General features: G+C 42.2%; 1 long non-coding RNA gene across 6 annotated transcripts; it reads right to left on the bottom strand.

Moving 5' to 3' along the window:
- Positions 1-77: 77 nt before the first annotated feature.
- LOC125787172 (uncharacterized) lies at positions 78-971 on the bottom strand. 6 transcript variants are annotated; one of them, XR_007429113.1, is made up of 5 exons: positions 900-971; positions 740-799; positions 620-659; positions 537-576; positions 78-331 (listed from the first exon to the last, which is right to left on the bottom strand). It is a non-coding gene; the product is annotated as an uncharacterized LOC125787172 (long non-coding RNA). The 6 variants fall into 6 exon arrangements; XR_007429111.1 differs by having other exon boundaries at positions 880-962; XR_007429112.1 differs by lacking the exon at positions 620-659 and having other exon boundaries at positions 880-962.
- Between the last annotated feature and the right edge of the window lie 19,392 nt (positions 972-20,363).

Here is a 20,363-nt window from a genome sequence, read left to right as displayed (position 1 = left end):
CACAGCATCACCTGGCCTGAACTGAAGTTATGCTTTATTTTATTTTTCTTTGTTTTTTGTTTCTGTCTGAAATCATTAACAAAAAAAAATTGAGTAAAAAAAGTAAGAAAATGTTTAAAAAGGAAAAAAAAAGAAAAAAGATCATTACTCTGAGTAACCGTTATCGCTATACATTTATTTGTAACTGCATACAAAGCATCTCTCTAGGCTTCATAGTAAAGCGTATCCTTCGTCATGATGATGTGTGAAAATAGAAGAAAGATGTTCTAAGATATTTAGGATGGCTTTGTTCCCCCCAAACCTTGATACACCCCCCCAACCCTCGATACACCTTCTTAAACCTCGATACACCCCCCCAACCCTCGATACAATCCCCCCAAACCCTCGAAACAACCCCCCAACCCTCGATACACCTTCTTAAACCTCGATACACCCCCCCAACCCTCGATACACCTTCTTAAACCTCGATACACCCCCCCAACCCTCGATACACCTTCTCAACCCTCGATACACCCCAACCCCAACCCTCGATACACCTTCTCAACCCTCGATACACCCCCCCAACCCTCGATACACCTTCTCAACCCTCGATACACCCCAACCCCAACCCTCGATACACCTTCTCAACCCTCGATACACCCCCCCAACCCTCGATACACCTTCTCAACCCTCGATACACCCCCCCAACCCTTGATACATCCCCCCAACCCTCGATACACCTTCTCAACCCTCGATACACCCCCCCAACCCTCGATACACCTTCTCAACCCTCGATACACCCCCCCAACCCTCGATACACCTTCTCAACCCTCGATACACCCCCCCAACCCTTGATACATCCCCCCAACCCTCGATACACCCCCCCAATGCTTGATACACCCCCCCAACGCTCGATACACCCCCAACCCCAACCCCAAAGCATTGAAGAAGTACTTAATCCAGTGATCAGCACAGGTGTAGAGAGTGTGAGTAGAGTGCAATGAAAAACCAGCAACAACGACGGAAACCAAGACAAACTCATGCTCACACTTTAAAAACCCAAACACACAGTGTGCAGAGGTGTTTCTTATTTTTTATTTTGTTTTAATTTAAATTTTGTACCGTCGTCATCCATCTTCTCATCCTGCTTTTTATTTTTATCATTTTTTGAGAATGTTTGTGGTCTTAATTTCATCTCAAGCTCATTTTATCATCATATCATTTTCTTCCCAAGTCTGGTGTCTTCCGTGCATGTTCACCATCCTCAACAAACTCCCAACCAATCACAGACTGCCACGTCAGAACCACAGTCTGAGGAGGAACAAGCAGCAACTAAAAAAACACAAATGGTTAAATGCTATGTTTTTATTTCTTTTTCTTTGTGAAGGTTCTCCCCATGTTTTAAACGTTATGAAGTTTTTGTGATATCCACCATGTCCTCGTGGCCTTGTCATACATCCGTTCAGTATTCTCGAGCTTGACTCTTCATGTGTTGTCGCTGGCTGAAGTTGATCGAGGTTTTGTCATCTCTTTATTGTTTATTGTTCTGGTTATTTTTATGTTTTTTTTATTTTTCTTTTGTTTAAGTTTTGTTTCGGTTCCTTTTGGATATGTTAGTCTTTGCCGTATGCCCTGATGCTTTCCCTCGTACGAAGAAAAATGGTATATGAAAAAAAGGATAAAAAAAAACATTTGGCTTATTTTTCACTGTAGTTAGCCTTTTATACAATAATATTGTAAGAACATTTCTTGAATTCTAAATATTACTCTTTCTAGATTTTTGAAAATCGAAAAAGTTTTGAGTAAAAAGTTTCTTACTTTATTTTACTATATTAGATAGTAAAACAAATGTACGGTTATTTACCATAACCTGTCCATTATTATTATTATTATTATTGTTATTATTATCAGAAAAACTAAACTCTTATGAATAGCATCTACAGAAGAACAGAAGTAGGATTGTAGCTCGAGGTGTAGTGCGTATGGGGTATTGTACGAGCTCGATGTTCTCTAGGATGTGTTCTCCTTCTCTCTTTCTAGTCTGCGTTGTTGGTTGAATAAACAGATCAGATCTGAGATTTGTACCCTTGTCCAAACGTCCAAATCCATGGTATTGTTGATGCACACAGAAAAAAATACGATCGGGAAAATAAACAGAAACCAGCAGCAAGAATTTCAATTTCAGTCAAACTCTGACTTTCTTTTCTTTTTTTCTGTCTCTGTAACAGAAAACACAATATGTATATAACATTTATGTAGCAATAAATGTGCCATCTTTTTTAACATGATTGTATTTGTGCATTTATTTCCTTCAACCTGACAGAAGCTCCTCCTCCTACTTTATTGAATATGTTACATTGAATAAATCCTGAGGTCTGTTTAGGATTACCAAAAAAAAAAAACGTATAAAGATTTGCTCCCAAATACATACTTAATACCTACCTCCTAGATTTGGGTATGAAGTAAGTAGTACATATATGTTAAAAATACTAAAAAAATGTGTATATATGCTTGAATTTTGGTATGGTATGGTATAAAATGGAATGGTATAAAATCCAAAAGCAGTGTGTAAGACTGGTGGAGGAGAACATGATGCCAAGATGCATGAAAACTGTGATTAAAAACCATCAGGGTTATTCCACCAAATATTGATTTCTGAACTCTTAAAACTTTATGAATATGAACTTGTTTCAACTTTATTATAGTATCACAGACATTTGACTGTGGAATATTTAGTATTGAGGACATTTTACTATCACAGTACCACGCTGGAGTTCACTGAGCTCCTGAAAGTGATCTATTCTTTCACTAATGTTTGTAGAAGCAGTCAGACAGGGATTAAGCTGAATCTTGGACTTCACAGCATTTTGAATAGATATTTCCCACTGAGAGGAAAACCCATAGAGCATTAGTGTATAGTACACAATTAGTATAGTTACAGCATAATAGTGTCCTGGGTTCAAGTCCCTATCTGTGTGGAGTTTACATGTCCTCCCTGTGTCTGTGTGGGTTTCCTCCGAGGACTCCGGTTTCCTCCCACAGCCCAAAGACATAGAGGTAAATTGGATACTCTAAATTAACCAGAAAATTGGTTACCATAAAAATTGCCCAGTGACTGTACGCCCAGATATGGATTGTCACTCTGGGTCAACTCTTTAGTGCCTGATGGTGGACAGTGGTTTCCAGTTGGGAGTACGCTGTGCACGATTGGCTGCCACCTCTGACCGGTGTGTGTTGAGTGTCACAATACAACATAAGATGCAGCACTCGTGCAACAAGTCCAGTCAGGAAATTTCCTCACTACTAAATTAGCCCACAGCCAGTGGAATAGCATATTGCCTATAAATACATTTTATAGAAATGCAGATAAAGTATATTTATTGTGTATTTTCATGAAGTATATGACATAGAAAATGTACTTTTAGTGTTCTTTACCTAATTTGAACATACCTTTAATGCTTTTAATTATACTTCCTTTTCACAAGGGTAGGCTTAATCCCTGTCTGGGAAACTGTGTGTGTGTGTGTGTGTGTGTGTGTGTGTGTGTGTTTGTTTAGGGCATATAGTTGTGTGTTATTTATGGAAGCTGGTGGGGTTCCAGGTGCTTCTGGCGTTTCTTCAGACGTTTCTGTGTGAAAAGTTCAACATCTGTTTTTAACTGAAGAGCTGAGAGGAATCTTCTGCACTAAAGCTCTGACGACTCTCACAAAACTGGATCTATCATTTACTCTCAGAATACAAGAAATTAGGTCAGATTTATAGTTTCTGTTTCTTCCTGAGGAACGTCCTCTGGTTTCTGATGGTAATGTGTGTTGATTAATGGTTATATTACTGTAGTGAGATATAGGATTTTAACTATTATTACAGTGTATGATAAACAACAGTAATGTTTAGGAGAGACACCTTAGGACAACATAGCAGAAGTTAATGTGGAGGGTAAAGGTACTGTAATCAGGAGAGAGTGCTCTTCTCTTGTGGGTTTCTGGAGATACAGAGGCTGTGTTATACACGAGGCTGAAGTTGGTTTGATATTCGCAGCTCCAGATTCGTTTGGCTCGATATTCGCAGCCTCGTATTCCCCGGCTGAAGTTGGTTTGATATTCGCAGCTGCCGCTTCACTGAACCACCGTGAACTAAAGGGAGCGTTCACAAACACCCGCTGTTTATATTAAACACCTCACAGATCAACACTGAAGGAGATAGAATGAAGAAAAGCAGTACAGCTGTTAATGAACAATGTAAATATACAATATATTATTAAATATAATTTTGTATATTGTAAAATATTTATTTTAATTACTGAATTTATAATTATATATTACAATAAATAATTAAATATATATTTAATAAAATTATATTTTAAAAGCCATTGCGCTCAAAAAATATGAGGCAGATGTTCAAGTGTGATTTTGAAGAACTTTTTCATGTTGGGCCAGAACAAATACACATGATCTGAAGAGTACTAGTCTTCTTCTTTAAGGAAAACCTGGAATTAGCCTGGCCCGAGCTGATTTTATACTTTAAAATGAACTGGCAATCTTTGAAAGACTTTTTCATCTTGGGCCAGAACACATACACATCAGATGAAGAGAACTATTCTCCCACTTTGAGGAAAACCTGGAATTAGCCTGGCCCGAGCTGATTTTATACTTTAAAATGAACTGGCAACATAGCATACCAATCCATAATGCACAATTTTTTTTATGTAAAGCTGATGTTCCAGTGTGATTTTGAAGGACTTTTTCATCTTGGGCCAGACCAAATACACATGATCTGAAGAGTACTAGTCTTCTACTTTAAGAAAAACCTGGAATTAGCCTGGCCCAAGCTGATTTTATACTTTAAAATGAACTGGCAACATAGCATACCAATCCATAATGCACAATTTTTTTTATGTAAAGCTGATGTTCCAGTGTGATTTTGAAGGACTTTTTCATCTTGGGCCAGAACAAATACACATGATCTGAAGAGTACTAGTCTTCTTCTTTAAGGAAAACCTGGAATTAGCCTGGCCCGAGCTGATTTTATACTTTAAAATGAACTGGCAACATGGCCTACCGATCCATAATGCACAAAAAAATTGAATATAAAGCTGATGTTCTAGTGTGATTTTGAAGGACTTTTTCATATTGGGCCAGACCAAATACACATGATCTGAAGAGTACTAGTCTTCTACTTTAAGAAAAACCTGGAATTAGCCTGGCCCAAGCTGATTTTATACTTTAAAATGAACTGGCAACATGGCATACCGATCCATAAGGCACAAAAAAGTTTAATTTAAAGCTGATGTTCTAGTGTGATTTTGAAGGACTTTTTAATCTTGGGCCAGAACAAATACACATGATCTGAAGAGTACTAGTCTTCTTCTTTAAGGAAAACCTGGAATTAGCCTGGCCCGAGCTGATTTTATACTTTAAAATGAACTGGCAACATGGCCTACCGATCCATAATGCACAAAGAAATTGAATATAAAGCTGTTGTTCTAGTGTGATTTTGAAGGGCTTTTTCTTCTTGGGCCAGAACAAATACACATGATCTGAAGAGTACTAGTCTTCTACTTTAAGAAAAACCTGGAATTAGCATGGCCCAAGCTGATTTTATACTTTAAAATGAACTGGCAACATGGAATACCGATCCATAAAGCACAATTTTTTTTATGTAAAGCTGATGTTCCAGTGTGATTTTGAAGGACTTTTTCATCTTGGGCCAGAACAAATACACATGATCTGAAGAGTACTAGTCTTCTTCTTTAAGGAAAACCTGGAATTAGCCTGGCCCAAGCTGATTTTATACTTTAAAATTAACTGGCAACATGGCCTACCGATCCATAAGGCAGAAAAAAGTTTAATTTAAAGCTGATGTTCTAGTGTGATTTTGAAGGACTTTTTAATCTTGGGCCAGACCAAATACACATGATCTGAAGAGTACTAGTCTTCTACTTTAAGAAAAACCTGGAATTAGCCTGGCCCAAGCTGATTTTATACTTTAAAATGAACTGGCAACATGGCATACCGATCCATAATGCACAAAAAAAGTACTAGTCTTCTTCTTTAAGGAAAACCTGGAATTAGCCTGGCCCAAGCTGATTTTATACTTTAAAATGAACTGGCAACATGGCATACCGATCCATAATGCACAAAAAAAGTACTAGTCTTCTTCTTTAAGGAAAACCTGGAATTAGCCTGGCCCAAGCTGATTTTATACTTTAAAATGAACTGGCAACATAGCATACCGATCCATAATGCACAATTTTTTTTTATGTATAGCAGATGTTCAAGTGTGATTTTGAAGAACTTTTTTATGTTGGGCCAGACCAAATACACATGATCTAAAGAGTACTAGTCTTCTACTTTAAGGAAATTTTGGGATTTGCCTGGCCAGAGCTGATTTTAGACTGCACAATTAATTGGCAACATGGCAGCACAAAAAAAATATTATTTAAAGCTGATATTCCAGTATGATTTTGGACTTTTTTTTTCAGACCAAATACACATCAGATGAAGAGTTCTGGTATTCTCAAAATCAATGCTTTATACTCATTATTTCTGTGCAAAATGGCTTTCATGTCACGTTGCCAATTCATTTTAAAGGATAAAATCAGCTCGGGCCAGGCTACTTCCAGGTTTTCCTTAAAGAAGAAGACTAGTACTCTTCAGATGATGTGTATTTGTTCTGGCCCAAGATTAAAAAGTCCTTTAAAATCACACTGGAACATCAGCTTTAAATTAAACTTTTTTCTGCCTTATGGATCGGTATGCCATGTTGCCAGTTAATTTTAAAGTATAAAATCAGCTCGGGCCAGGCTAATTCCAGGTTTTCCTTAAAGTAGAAGACTAGTACTCTTCAGATCATGTGTATTTGGTCTGGCCCAAGATTAAAAAGTCCTTCAAAATGACACTAGAACATCAGCTTTATTTTCAATTTCTTGGTGCATTATGGATCGTTATTACATGTTGCCAGTTAATTTTAAAGTATAAAATCAGCTCGGGCCAGGCTACTTCCAGGTTTTCCTTAAAGAAGAAGACTAGTACTCTTCAGATGATGTGTATTTGTTCTGGCCCAAGATTAAAAAGTCCTTTAAAATCACACTGGAACATCAGCTTTAAATTAAACTTTTTTCTGCCTTATGGATCGGTATGCCATATTGCCAGTTAATTTTAAAGTATAAAATCAGCTCGGGCCAGGCTAATTCCAGGTTTTCCTTAAAGTAGAAGACTAGTACTCTTCAGATCATGTGTATTTGGTCTGGCCCAAGATTAAAAAGTCCTTCAAAATCACACTAGAACATCAGCTTTATTTTCAATTTCTTGGTGCATTATGGATCGTTATTACATGTTGCCAGTTAATTTTAAAGTATAAAATCAGCTCGGGCCAGGCTATTTCCAGGCTTTCCTTAAAGTAGAAGACTAGTCCTCTTTAGATCATGTGTATTTTTTCTGGCCCAAGATGAAAAAGTCCTTCAAAATCACACTGGAACATCAGCTTTACATAAAAAAATTGTGCTTTATGGATCGGTATTCCATGTTGCCAGTTAATTTTAAAGTATAAAATCAGCTCGGGCCAGGCTAATTCCAGGTTTTCGTTAAAGTAGAAGACTAGTACTCTTTAGATCATGTGTATTTGGTCTAGCCCAAGATTAAAAAGTCCTTCAAAATCACACTAGAACATCAGCTTTATATTCAATTTTTTTGTGCATTATGGATCAGTAGGCCATGTTGCCAGTTAATTTTAAAGTATAAAATCAGCTTGGGCCAGGCTAATTCCAGGTTTTTCTTAAAGTAGAAGACTAGTACTCTTTAGATCATGTGTATTTGGTCTGGCCCAAGATTAAAAAGTCCTTCAAAATCACACTAGAACATCAGCTTTATATTCAATTTCTTTGTGCATTATGGATCGGTATTCCATGTTGCCAGTTCATTTTAAAGTATAAAATCAGCTTGGGCCAGGCTAATTCCAGGCTTTCCCTAAAGTAGAAGACTAGTACTCTTTAGATCATGTGTATTTGGTCTGGCCCAAGATGAAAAAGTCCTTCAAAATCACACTGGAACATCAGCTTTACATAAAAAAAATTGTGCATTATGGATCGGTATGCTATGTTGCCAGTTCATTTTAAAGTATAAAATCAGCTCAGGCCAGGCTAATTCCAGGTTTTCCTTAAAGTAGAAGACTAGTTCTCTTCAGATCATGTGTATTTGTTCTGGCCCAAGATTAAAAAGTCATTCAAAATCACACTAGAACATCAGCTTTATATTCAATTTTTTTGTGCATTATGGATCGGTAGGCCATGTTGCCAGTTAATTTTAAAGTATAAAATCAGCTCGGGCAAGGCTAATTCCAGGTTTTCCTTAAAGTAGAAGACTAGTACTCTTTAGATCATGTGTATTTGTTCTGGCCCAAGATTAAAAAGTCCTTCAAAATCACACTAGAACATCAGCTTTATATTCAATTTTTTTGTGCATTATGGATCGTTATTCCATGTTGCCAGTTAATTTTAAAGTATAAAATCAGCTTGGGCCAGGCTAATTCCAGGTTTTCCTTAAAGTAGAAGACTAGTTCTCTTCAGATCATGTGTATTTGTTCTGGCCCAAGATTAAAAAGTCATTCAAAATCACACTAGAACATCAGCTTTATATTCAATTTTTTTGTGCATTATGGATCGGTAGGCCATGTTGCCAGTTAATTTTAAAGTATAAAATCAGCTCGGGCAAGGCTAATTCCAGGTTTTCCTTAAAGTAGAAGACTAGTACTCTTTAGATCATGTGTATTTGTTCTGGCCCAAGATTAAAAAGTCCTTCAAAATCACACTAGAACATCAGCTTTATATTCAATTTTTTTGTGCATTATGGATCGTTATTCCATGTTGCCAGTTAATTTTAAAGTATAAAATCAGCTTGGGCCAGGCTAATTCCAGGTTTTCCTTAAAGTAGAAGACTAGTACTCTTCAGATCATGTGTATTTGGTCTGGCCCAAGATGAAAAAGTCCTTCAAAATCACACTGGAACATCAGCTTTACATAAAAAAAATTGTGCATTATGGATTGGTATGCTATGTTGCCAGTTCATTTTAAAGTATAAAATCAGCTCGGGCCAGGCTAATTCCAGGTTTTCCTCAAAGTGGGAGAGTAGTTCTCTTCATCTGATGTGTATGTGTTCTGGCCCAAGATGAAAAAGTCTTTCAAAGATTGCCAGTTCATTTTAAAGTATAAAATCAGCTCGGGCCAGGCTAATTCCAGGTTTTCCTTAAAGAAGAAGACTAGTACTCTTCAGATCATGTGTATTTGTTCTGGCCCAACATGAAAAAGTTCTTCAAAATCACACTTGAACATCTGCCTCATATTATTTGAGCGCAATGGCTTTTAAAATATAATTTTATTAAATATATATTTAATTATTTATTGTAATATATAATTATAAATTCAGTAATTAAAATAAATATTTTACAATATACAAAATTATATTTAATAATATATTGTATATTTACATTGTTCATTAACAGCTGTACTGCTTTTCTTCATTCTATCTCCTTCAGTGTTGATCTGTGAGGTGTTTAATATAAACAGCGGGTGTTTGTGAACGCTCCCTTTAGTTCACGGTGGTTCAGTGAAGCGGCAGCTGCGAATATCAAACCAACTTCAGCCGGGGAATACGAGGCTGCGAATATCGAGCCAAACGAATCTGGAGCTGCGAATATCAAACCAACTTCAGCCTCGTGTGTTACAGTGTAATTTCATTTATTTATTTTTTAAAGGCCAACATTTAGAAGCTTTAGAATCTATAATATGCTGAAAATGATATGCATACGTTTGAAATAAAATAGTGTGTTAAATTGATCTTTATTTAAAATATCCTACATCGACCCAGGATCGATCTTTAAATTTACCCTATTTTTCCTGTGTATTAATGCTGTCGATCTGCAGAGCCAGGGAGCAGACCTGTAGCTCCAAAACATGTTGTAGTTTTAGAGAAGCTAAGCTTGTCACGTCTGGTGTTGTAGGCGCTCTCTGTCCTTCCACACTTAGCTCCAACGGAGGTTCTCAGCCTATCAACTACAACACCCAGAATGCACCACACACCGACATCACACACTCTGCCGATCACGTGACACCTCAAGTCCTGAATACTGATTACCTGTAGTATTTAAGGTCTGCTCACACACACACACACGCCGCGTATTGCCTGGTTTCGCCCACATTACAAAGCGTTTATCTCTGTTATAGTTTTCTCGTGTATGACCTTGCTTTTGTTTTCTCGACTCTGATTTTTGCCTTGCCTACTCTGTGGATTTTGTGTATTACCTGGACTGCTTATCGTTTATGTTTTTGGATCACCTCTGATACTGCCTGCTTCGTGTATTAACTCTGGACTGTGTACTGTTTCTGATTGTGGATTTCCTCTGACACTGCCTGCCTTGTGTATGACCATTGGATTGGTAATGGTCTTTCTCCCCTGTTATCTGCTTAACAGTATTCGCTACCTATTACTACTGTTTGGTTTTGTACCCTGTGGGTTTTCAATAAAATCCTTAACTGGTTCCGCGAGTGTCTGTATTCTGTACCCCATCATGACAAAGCTAATGCTAACAACGTTTTATTCCTCACTTACTAATGCCTGCTTTACTAGTTCAACAAAACGTGTCAGTAAATGTATGATATCGCACTCACATTTAGCAAATAAGTTAGTGTTAGCATTAGCAACAAGTTAAGGTTAGCGTTGCCATATTTTCTATTCCACCTTAAATGTGGCAGCTCTCATCCAGCACTTTTAAAACATTTTGTCTTTTTGGAAAAGCTAAAGCCCTATACGGACAGGATTAGTTTCTCAGGTGGACATTTGTGAAAAATGTTTCACACTTCTACTCTTGCATCTTGGATCAGTTTTTTTTGCTTTTTTTGCCACATGACATCGCGTTCAGTAGCTCCTCCATTTCCACTCGCCTTTGTTTATGTGGATCTCCGTAGAAACACGTGCCCAAAGTGTAATTAAGGTGCGTGGCAGTCAACAAATAGGGCTTAAGGTAACGCTATTGACAACTTTTACCCTGTAAACGTAAAAGCCTGATTAAACCAGATGCGTGACAGTTGTGTAAAAGTGTGTGAGAATCAGCATTAATATCAGATATCAGAATCAGAATGAATACTGAGCAGAAGATAAAGAGTTTCTATTAGTAATAATAATAATAATAAGAAGAAATAAGGATAGTGCTGTATTTGTGTTTTGGTTGTTGATGATAGAGGGAGCAGAGAAAATTTTACAGTATCTCCTGATCAGCCAATAGGAAGCCTCATCTGATTTTGTCGGCTGGTCTGTGCGAGTTTGTAGAGTGACATCAGTCCTGGCTGTCCAATTAAAAGACTAAACTAAAGCCCGGCACTCGTCGCACAGATCCAGCACATCTGCCTCGCGTTATCTCCCTGTACATGTGTGAGTGTGAGACAATCCCTCATCGGGACGTCCCACGCTGACAGGCCCGCTCAGTGCTGCGCTCAGGAGAAGCGCTCTGACGGCTCAGAGAACCCCGAGGCCAATTCAGTAAAACACAGAGTCCCCCAGTAAACCCAGAACCACACCTCATCTGGCCCCAGGCTGCTGCTGCTGCTGCTGAGTGGGTGGGAGTGTTTGGTCCCATTTCCTCTCCAAGCTGTGTGGGAGTGCGTTTGTGTGACTGATGGTGTGTATGTGTGTGTGTGTGTTCCTTCCTGACTTTATCGCGCCCTGGAGTGTTTACTTGCGGTCACCTAGAAAAACAGGCATGTTCTGTGTGAGCGGGAGACCACCGGGCGGGCCTGCTTTGGCTGTCACTCTGGCTCATGTTTGCTGGAGTCCAATCAAAAGCTGCCATGCTTAGAGAGCAGAACATCACTGGTCAGTCTGTTGGAGTCGCTGACTGTTTCTGTTGGCTGGTCAGTGCAGGGCCTCGGCCTGCGTCTGTGTGTTTCAGCAAATAATCATTTTGTAGAGAGCAGAAGGTTACTGAGGAGTACGAAGAAGCTGCAGTGCTGCAGTGTAATTTATATAACAACATGCAAGAATTCTCTCACCCATCTAAACCATTCAATTCAGGTGTTCTAATCACTTCCCTGATCACAGCTGCATAAAAGCAAGCACTTAGTCATGCAGACTGCTTCTACAAACATTAGTGAAAGAATGGATCAATCCATATTTTATGATATTGATTTTAATGTTTATATTTAATATATATTTTATAAATTTGTTAACAATTCAACTCAGGCTTTAACTGAGGATATCAACAGTAAATAATAGTCCTAAAATGCTTGTGTAATTAAGATACAGCATGATTAGTCCTGTTTACTAGTGCATCTCAAAAGTGAAAAATATACATTTGTGTTTAATATCGTTCAGTAAACGGTCACATTTAACTTTTTTTTATTTTAAGTTTAAACTACATATTCTAGTAAACTGGGTTAAGGTTAGGACAGTAATTCTGGTTTAATGAACTTTTAGCCAGGTAAAAATGATTTGGAATATGTCACTTTACATGTAGTGTAATGTATAATTTCTGTTAAATTATGATATTCTCATGATCTTCAGATTTTCTGAGATGCATTAGTAATTGGTTTGTGCCAAAACCAATGCAATAATAATTGCAAAAATGTTTTATATAAATGAAGTAAATACTGAATCCAAACAACACCAAGTTTAACACAGTCATACTTCTTGTCTTCATTTTCTTAAACAGGATATTTTCTCCCAGAAAAAGAAAGGATAATAAAAGGTAGGTAATGTTCTTAAAATGTTTAATTATATTCATGTATCAAACGCAGTAATTTTTCAAGTTTCTTTTGTATTCCACAGGTTTCCTTTCTCCAAACTTTTAAAGAACAAATAAAGAAATCCAATTTCATGCAGTCTGTGCTGTGTTTATTTGATGTATTTACATGTGCCATGTTCTGTTTTTCTTTAGTTGTTTACATGTGTTCTGTATTTTTTTTGTATGTTTTAGGCAGCCTCCCTATATTCTGGCACATCATATCATGTTCATCTTGTTTGTATAAATAATAAAAGCTGTTGCAAATAATGTGGTTCCTATTCATAATGCAAATAATTCTGCATAAAATCTTCAAGTGGTGACTTCAGAATATGGACAGATCTTTGTATTCTTTGACTTCGTTCTTTTCGTGGTGAACTCTCCACAGCTGCAAGCTGAAACTTCTCCATCTTCTTTTCAACCTTAAATAAAAACATCAGATTCACTTTTAGCGACAGCATTTACAAAATGTGATAATTATTATTAACATAAAACATTTAATAAATATTACTAATAATACTCTCTCATGGGTTGCAATATTTGATTCTCATTCATTAACATGACCTAAATATAAATAAAAATGTATAAAAGACATCACTAATAAATATTGCACTGATTACAAATTAGATAATGCCCACACATACATCTAGACCTAGTTACCAACCTGAGAGGTATATAGTAACTGTAATAAATCTCCTTTATTTAATGAGAGGACCGGCCTGAGAGGGGTACAGTAAGTGTAATATAGCTTAATATATTTCTTTAGACAGTGGCCAGTACACTAAGCAACATACTTTGCAGCAAAGTGTAAATAAGGTATTGCTAAACAAACAGCTAACTAGGTAGTATCTTGTCTATAATCGCACAGTCCCACAGCTAACTAGCTAGATAGGTAGCTAACTAAGTTACTATCTCAGATTCTACAGTAGTAATTATCTTCCACACAGTCTGGCTCTCTCAAGAGTCAGAACTAATCCAGCATCAGTATAAAACCAGCATCACAATGGAAATTATAAAGTGTTAATGGGACATTCCAGGGTTTTGGTACATTTCAGGGGTTGTCACTTCTGAAAATTTGATCTTCAATTTGATCATTTTTAGTCATATATTTATTAAATACAGGTAATAGACTATCAAAAAGTTTGATTGGTCAAGCTCAGGTATCAAAGCAGTTTTTTAAATTAGATTATGCAATATATTTGGTAACTTACAGTAACAGGGTTGCGAGTAACAGGGTTGTAAATCTAGGCTAAGTTGTGGTTTCCCCCAGAAACAGATGCTAACTGTAAAATTTAGCTATGTATACAAGATCAAGGACAAACATGGTTATATAAGTATATAAAGTAAATTTGGACTCTACTCATTATTAGTCTTACAATATGAGTAACAGGGTTGAGTTCACTGAGTGACACACACAACTTGGACAAACATATTTGGAAAAAAAACTTGAAAATTGTTAGAGCACTTACCCTTGGTCTTGCCATGTGGGCAGAAAATGTCCTTGTGATGTCACTTCCTTTGTGCCAGTAGACAAATATTTTTAACTCTTTCTCTGCAGGTAAAATTCCTTATGGTAACAGGGTTGAGCGCATGTTGTGGGACACAACTTAATAGCATAAAAACTGTAACATGCAAAAACAATGTAGACCAAAGAAGTTGTTTTCATAAGTAAAGGAGATGCAGATCAACAATATACAAGAGGAAGTCGTTTATTTAGAGCTTATTTTAATTGTTAAATTTGCCAAAGGAGTTGGTCACCCAATGAGTGGGACAAGAGAAAACGGCCATTTTTTGAGGTGGTCCAAAGGTTTTCGGTCTTTTGAATAATATCTAAGGAGCTTATTTTTCCACCATATTTTACAGTTTGTCTTATAATCATTTAGATATTTTGGATATGTACATTTGAAATTTAAGTGGTGGGACAGGAAATGTACCAAAATCCTGGAATGTCCCTACTACTGGCTGCTGATGGCAAAGCAGTTTACCAACCTTTCTGTTGCTAATGATTTAAAGGTGGTTGCTCTGGTGTTGCTAAGGTGGTTTTCAAGGTATGGCTATGGTATAACTAACTGTTGATTGCTGCAGTGATGCTGAGGAGATACTCTGTGGTTGATAAGCCTACGGGTTTGTTGGAGAGATGCTGCAAAGCCGTTTCTACAGTGTTGCAGGAGTTGATGTTGATGTGGATGCTATAAAAAAGGGTTGGCTGTTAAGGTGTTACTTTGATTTTGACATGGTGCACCAGGTGTTTACTGAGTGTTTCCAGATGTAATTCAATATACAGTTACAGCCTTTGGGTACATGATTCATGGATTTTCATGTTTCAAAAGAACCTTTTAAATGGTTCAATGTAGCACCATTGTTTCAAGACAAAGAGCCCTTTTTATGTACAGTATAAAAACGTTTGGGCACCACCTAATAATTTTGATGATTTTTCTTTATAAATAATTGGTTGTCCAGATCAGCAATTTCAGTTAACTGAAATAAAGTTTTTAGGATTTTTAGGATTTAGAGAAAATGTGCAATAATTCTTTAAACAAAATGAGTCAGGTGCATAAATTTGGGCCCCAACAGAAAAATTACATCAATATTTAGTAGATCTTTTGCAGTAACAACAGCCTCTAAACTCTTCTTATAGCTTCCAATGAGAGTCTGGTTAAAGCTTCTGATTGAAGGTATTTTGGATCTTCTTTATAAATCATCTCCAGTTCAGTCAGGTTTGATTCAGGTTTCTGATCATGAACAGCCTTTACGCTTTAAATCACACCACAGATTTATAATAATATTGTGGCGGCTGTGGGTTGTGTGTGTGGCTGCCTGCAGGCATGTTTCTGCTCTCCTGTGTGCGAGGATGACAGGGGTGGGGCATCTCTCTTGGGAGGGGTTATGCAGAGAGGGTGGGCACCACTCTGGATCTGCCATCTGGGAGACACACAGCTGGGTTGGTGGCCTTTGGGCTATTTTAGCTCTGTGGTTATGGTTTTAGCTCTCCAAGTCGTGTTAAAAGACTGTAAGTGAGTGGCAAGCCTGTTCAATAAAGGAGCTGTTGAGCATTCAGCATGAGTTTCACGGGTCTTCCTTCCTCTTCCATGCCACATTTGGTGTCAGAAGTGACCCTGCTGGAAGATATTGAGCTGCTGGCAGGGGAAATCGAACGGCTGAGGAGGAAGACAGCGGACCAACGGACTAGAGGCAAGGCTCTCCAGCGGAGTGGACTCGGACCTGACGGCGTCAGCGGGCTGTTCGGAGGTTGTGGCCGGGGAGAGGACGACGCGAGCACGGCGGCGCTGGCTCCCAGAGCGGATGGCGCGAGGACGGCGGCGCTGGCTCACGGAGCGGATGGCGCAAGGACAGCGGACCAACCATCGGAGGCGGCCGCCAAAATGCTAGTGGCGGACAGATGCCGACAGCAGGGAGAGACACTGGGCGTGCTGGCATCGGAGATGGCCCTACTAACCCGCCAAGCTTACCCGACGTTTCCGCGAGCGGCCCAGAGGAGGCTCGCGTTGGATCACTTTCTGCGCGCCCTCGAGCCGAGCGAGCTGCGCAAACACGTGAGGCTGGCCGACCCGCAGACCCTGGAGTCCGCGGTGGAGGTGACGGAGCGGTCCGTACTCATCCTCTCAAGCCATCCTGGACCGTGGGGGGTGTCGCCGGTTGCCCGTGATTCGCAGAGGTGGGGTCGGAGCCGGTCTGATGCCCAACTGGAGTGCTGGCGCTGCGGGGGGGCGTGGCCACAAGCGAGCGCACTGCAGCCGGCCGGGAAACAGAGCCGGGACCACCCAGTGAGGGTTACGGTGGCCCCAGGAATGCTATGCTTACCCTCGGGATCTGATTCCGTAACTGCCGGACTCAGCGGCTATTTCCTGAAATGCACATTGAATGGAGTGACAGTGAACGCGCTGGTGGACACGGGCTCGTCAGTCTCACTGATACGGCCCGAGCTAGCGACGGAGGTGGCGGCCGAGTTTGTGACTGACAACAGCCAGCGCATCGCTCTCTCTTCAGTCACCGGGGATCCTATAGGTCTCCTAGGATTAACGGAGTTGACGATTGATGTCGGCAAGGGGCCCTTTCAACAACAGTTCTGGGTAGGACGCATCAACGACCCGTGCATTCTGGGCAAGGACCTGCTCTCACGCGTCGGAGCTATCATTGACTGTGCACGGGGCTCGGTGCTGGTGACTGGACTCCCCGTAGAGATACCGTTTGCGCGAACTGATCGGCCGTTTTCGCACGAGTTTCGCTGTGTCTGAGCGCGAGTGTACTAAAACTAGCCTTGCGGTTCATTCGATAAACACGGGTGACGCCCAGCCCATCAGGCTGAGGCCGCACCGTCTGGCGTTAGCAAAGCGTGTAGCGGCGGAGCAGTTAGTTCGCGAGATGGCGAGTACGGCATTATTGAGCCTTCGAGCAGCCCGTGGTCGGCCCCGGTGGTCCTTGCGAAAAAGAAGGATGGAAATTGGTGCTTTTGCGTGGATTATCGGCGACTTAACGCTGTCACGAAGCTTGACTCCTACCCGCTCCCCAGGATCGACGATACGCTGGACCAGCTGTCTGGCTCAGCCTGGTTCAGCTCGTTAGACCTGAGGAGCGGATATTGGCAGGTGCCCCTCGCGGCGGGGGATAGGGAGAAAACCGCTTTCTCCCTCGGCTCAGCCGTATGGCATTTCACGGTGCTTCTGTTCGGATTGTGTAACTCGCCGGCTACTTTTGAGCGTCTTATGGAGCGTGTTTTATGCGGAGTTCCGCGGTCGTGCTGCGTCGTTTATTTGGATGATGTCTTGGCGCACAGAACCGACTTCGACTCCGCACTGTCTCACCTTGAAATGGTGCTCGGCGCGATTCAGGCGGCTAACCTGAAGCTCAATCCGGCAAAGTGTAATCTGCTAAGGCAGCGCGTGAGCTTCCTGGGCCACGTAGTGAGCGGTGCTGGCATGGAAACCGATCCCAAAAAGACGGAGGCGGTCCGTGACTGGCCCACACCGCGAGACGCAAAAATGGTTCGCAGCTTCGTGGGGCTCGCCTCGTATTACAGGCGGTTTATTAGGGGGTTCGCAGACGTGGCAGCAACGCTTCATGCTCTGACTAAGCCTAGTGTGAAATTCCGCTGGTCTGACGAGGCGGAGCGGGCATTCGAGGAGCTAAAAAGCCGCCTGTGCAATGCTCCGATTCTAGCGTATCCGAAGGTGTCTGAGAGTTTCATTGTGGATACTGATGCGAGCAACCATGGCCTCGGAGCAGTCCTGTCGCAGGTTCAGGACGGCTCCGCGCGCGTAATAGCGTACTATAGCCGCCGCCTAGACAAGGCGGAGCGCAACTATTGCGTAACGCGCCGGGAACTACTCGCAGTGGTCGAAAGCCTTAAACATTTCCGAGCATACGTGTATGGGGTGCCCTTTCTGCTGTGCACTGACCCCGCCTCGCTACAGTGGCTCATGCATTTCCGCGAGCCCGAGGGCCAACTCGCGCGCTGGTTATCTAGACTCCAGGAGTTTCATTTTGAGGTTGTGCACCGCCCGGGCCGTGGCCACAGTAACGCGGATGCTTTGACGTGCCGGCCGTGTGTGGCCGCCGACTGCAAACATTGTGCTCGTGCTGAGGAGAAATCTGCTGAGACCGCACGCTGCGCTGCAATCTCCGGGGATGTTACTGGCGCTGTCGGGGTGGCTCAGGTGTCCGTAGAGCAGCTCCGCGATGCGCAACGGGCGGATCGCGAATTATCATGGGCAGTACACGCGCTCAGTGCGAACGTCACACCGTCGTGGGGGGAGGTGGTGCCGCTGGGCCCGATTGCTAAGGCGTTGCGCTCCAACTGGGCTAGTTTTAGTTTGTCCGACGGCGTGCTGTGCCATACCTGGGAGGATCCGGCGAACGGGTGGCGCGTTTTTCAGGTGGTGGTACCGCGGGCGCTTAGGGGATCGTCCTACGGGGAGTTCATGGGTCACCTGGGGCTGGGCACTTTGGTGTCACCAAGACTCTGAAGCGCCTGAGGCAATGCTTCTATTGGCCTGGGTGTAGAACCGACGTGGAACTCTTCGTGCACTGCTGTGAAGTGTGCGCTGCCAAGAAGGGCCCCTCGAGGGCGCCCTGTGCCCCACTTCACCCTTACCAGTGCGGCAGCCCGATGGAGCGGGTGGCCGTGGACGTGCTGGGCCCCTTTCCGGTGACGAACTCTGGAAATCGTTTTGTTCTGGTGGCGATGGACTATTTCACGAAGTGGCCAGAGGCCTACGCGGTGCCGGACCAAGGGGCGGTCACTACTGCGGATATCCTGGTGCGGGAGTTCTTTTGCAGTTTCGGGGTTCCGGAAGAACTGCACAGCGACCAGGGGAGAAATTTCGAGTCGGAGGTCATGGCGGAGGTCTGCCGCCCCTTCATCCGCAGAGTGACGGACTTGTGGAATGTTTTAACCGCACGCTGGTGGCGCAGTTGGCCATGGTGTCGGACAAGAACTGGGACAGGCACCTGCCGGTAGTGCTGCTGGCCTGTCGCTCCGCTGTGCAGGAGACGACGGGATTCACGCCGGCTCTGCTTATGTTCGGGCGCGAACTGAGGACGCCGGGTACGCTTCGGACACGCCAACTTTTGTCTCGGACCTTATTTCTTCGCTGGAATTGGCACACCGTCTAGCACGCTCCAACCAGTCTGCTGCCGGACAGAAGCAGAAGCGTGCGTACGACACGCGCTGCTTTGGGGACCCGTTGGCGGTGGGGGCGAGGGTTTGGCTATATAACCCTCAGCGGAAGAAGGGACTGTGCCCGAAGCTCCAGTCGGCCTGGGTGGGTCCGTGCTTGGTGCTGTCCAGGCTGGAGGAGGTGGTGTACCGTGATAGGCTGTCCCCCTATAGGCTGAGACTGTCGGACACTGTGGACGGTGGTGCGGAGCCTGCCGGCCTTGCACTTGTGCCTGACCTGAACTCTGGCTCTTTGGAGCCGCTGGCAGCCCTCCAGGCTGCCGCGGGCACGGAGGCCGCCCGCCCGCCTTAATGACTTTGTTTGCGACTGATTGTAAAAATAAATAAATAAATAAATAAATAAATGTTCTGTTGTACACGGGGTTGGTGGGGTCGCCGGGACGGCTGACCCTTGGGAGGGGGGCTATGTGGCGGCTCTGGGTTGTGTGTGTGGCTGCCTGCAGGCATGTTTCTGCTCTCCTGTGTGCGAGGATGACAGGGGTGGGGCATCTCCTTTGGGAGGGGTTATGCAGAGAGGGTGGGCACCACTCTGGATCTGCCATCTGGGAGACACACAGCTGGGTTGGTGGCCTTTGGGCTATTTTAGCTCTGTGGTTATGGTTTTAGCTCTCCTAGTCGTGTTAAAAGACTGTAAGTGAGTGGCAAGCCAGTTCAATAAAGGAGCTGTTGAGCATTCAGCATGAGTCTCACGGGTCTTCCTTCCTCTTCCACGCCACAATATTCAGGTCTGGGGACTGAGATGATCTGAGATGATCACTCCAGAACGTTGTTCTTGTTCCTCTGCATGATTGTGAGCAGAGTTTAGTGTTTAGGGTCGTTGTCTTGTTGAAGTATTCAGCCCCGGCACAACTTTAACTCACTGATTTTTGAACATTGTTCTCAAGAATCTGCTGATATTGACTGAAATTCATGCAACTCTAAA

This window comes from Astyanax mexicanus, chromosome 23, assembly GCF_023375975.1.
Source record: "Astyanax mexicanus isolate ESR-SI-001 chromosome 23, AstMex3_surface, whole genome shotgun sequence".
In the NCBI taxonomy this organism is placed as follows: domain Eukaryota; kingdom Metazoa; phylum Chordata; class Actinopteri; order Characiformes; family Acestrorhamphidae; genus Astyanax; species Astyanax mexicanus.
This window is presented reverse-complemented; position numbering and strand designations above follow the sequence as displayed.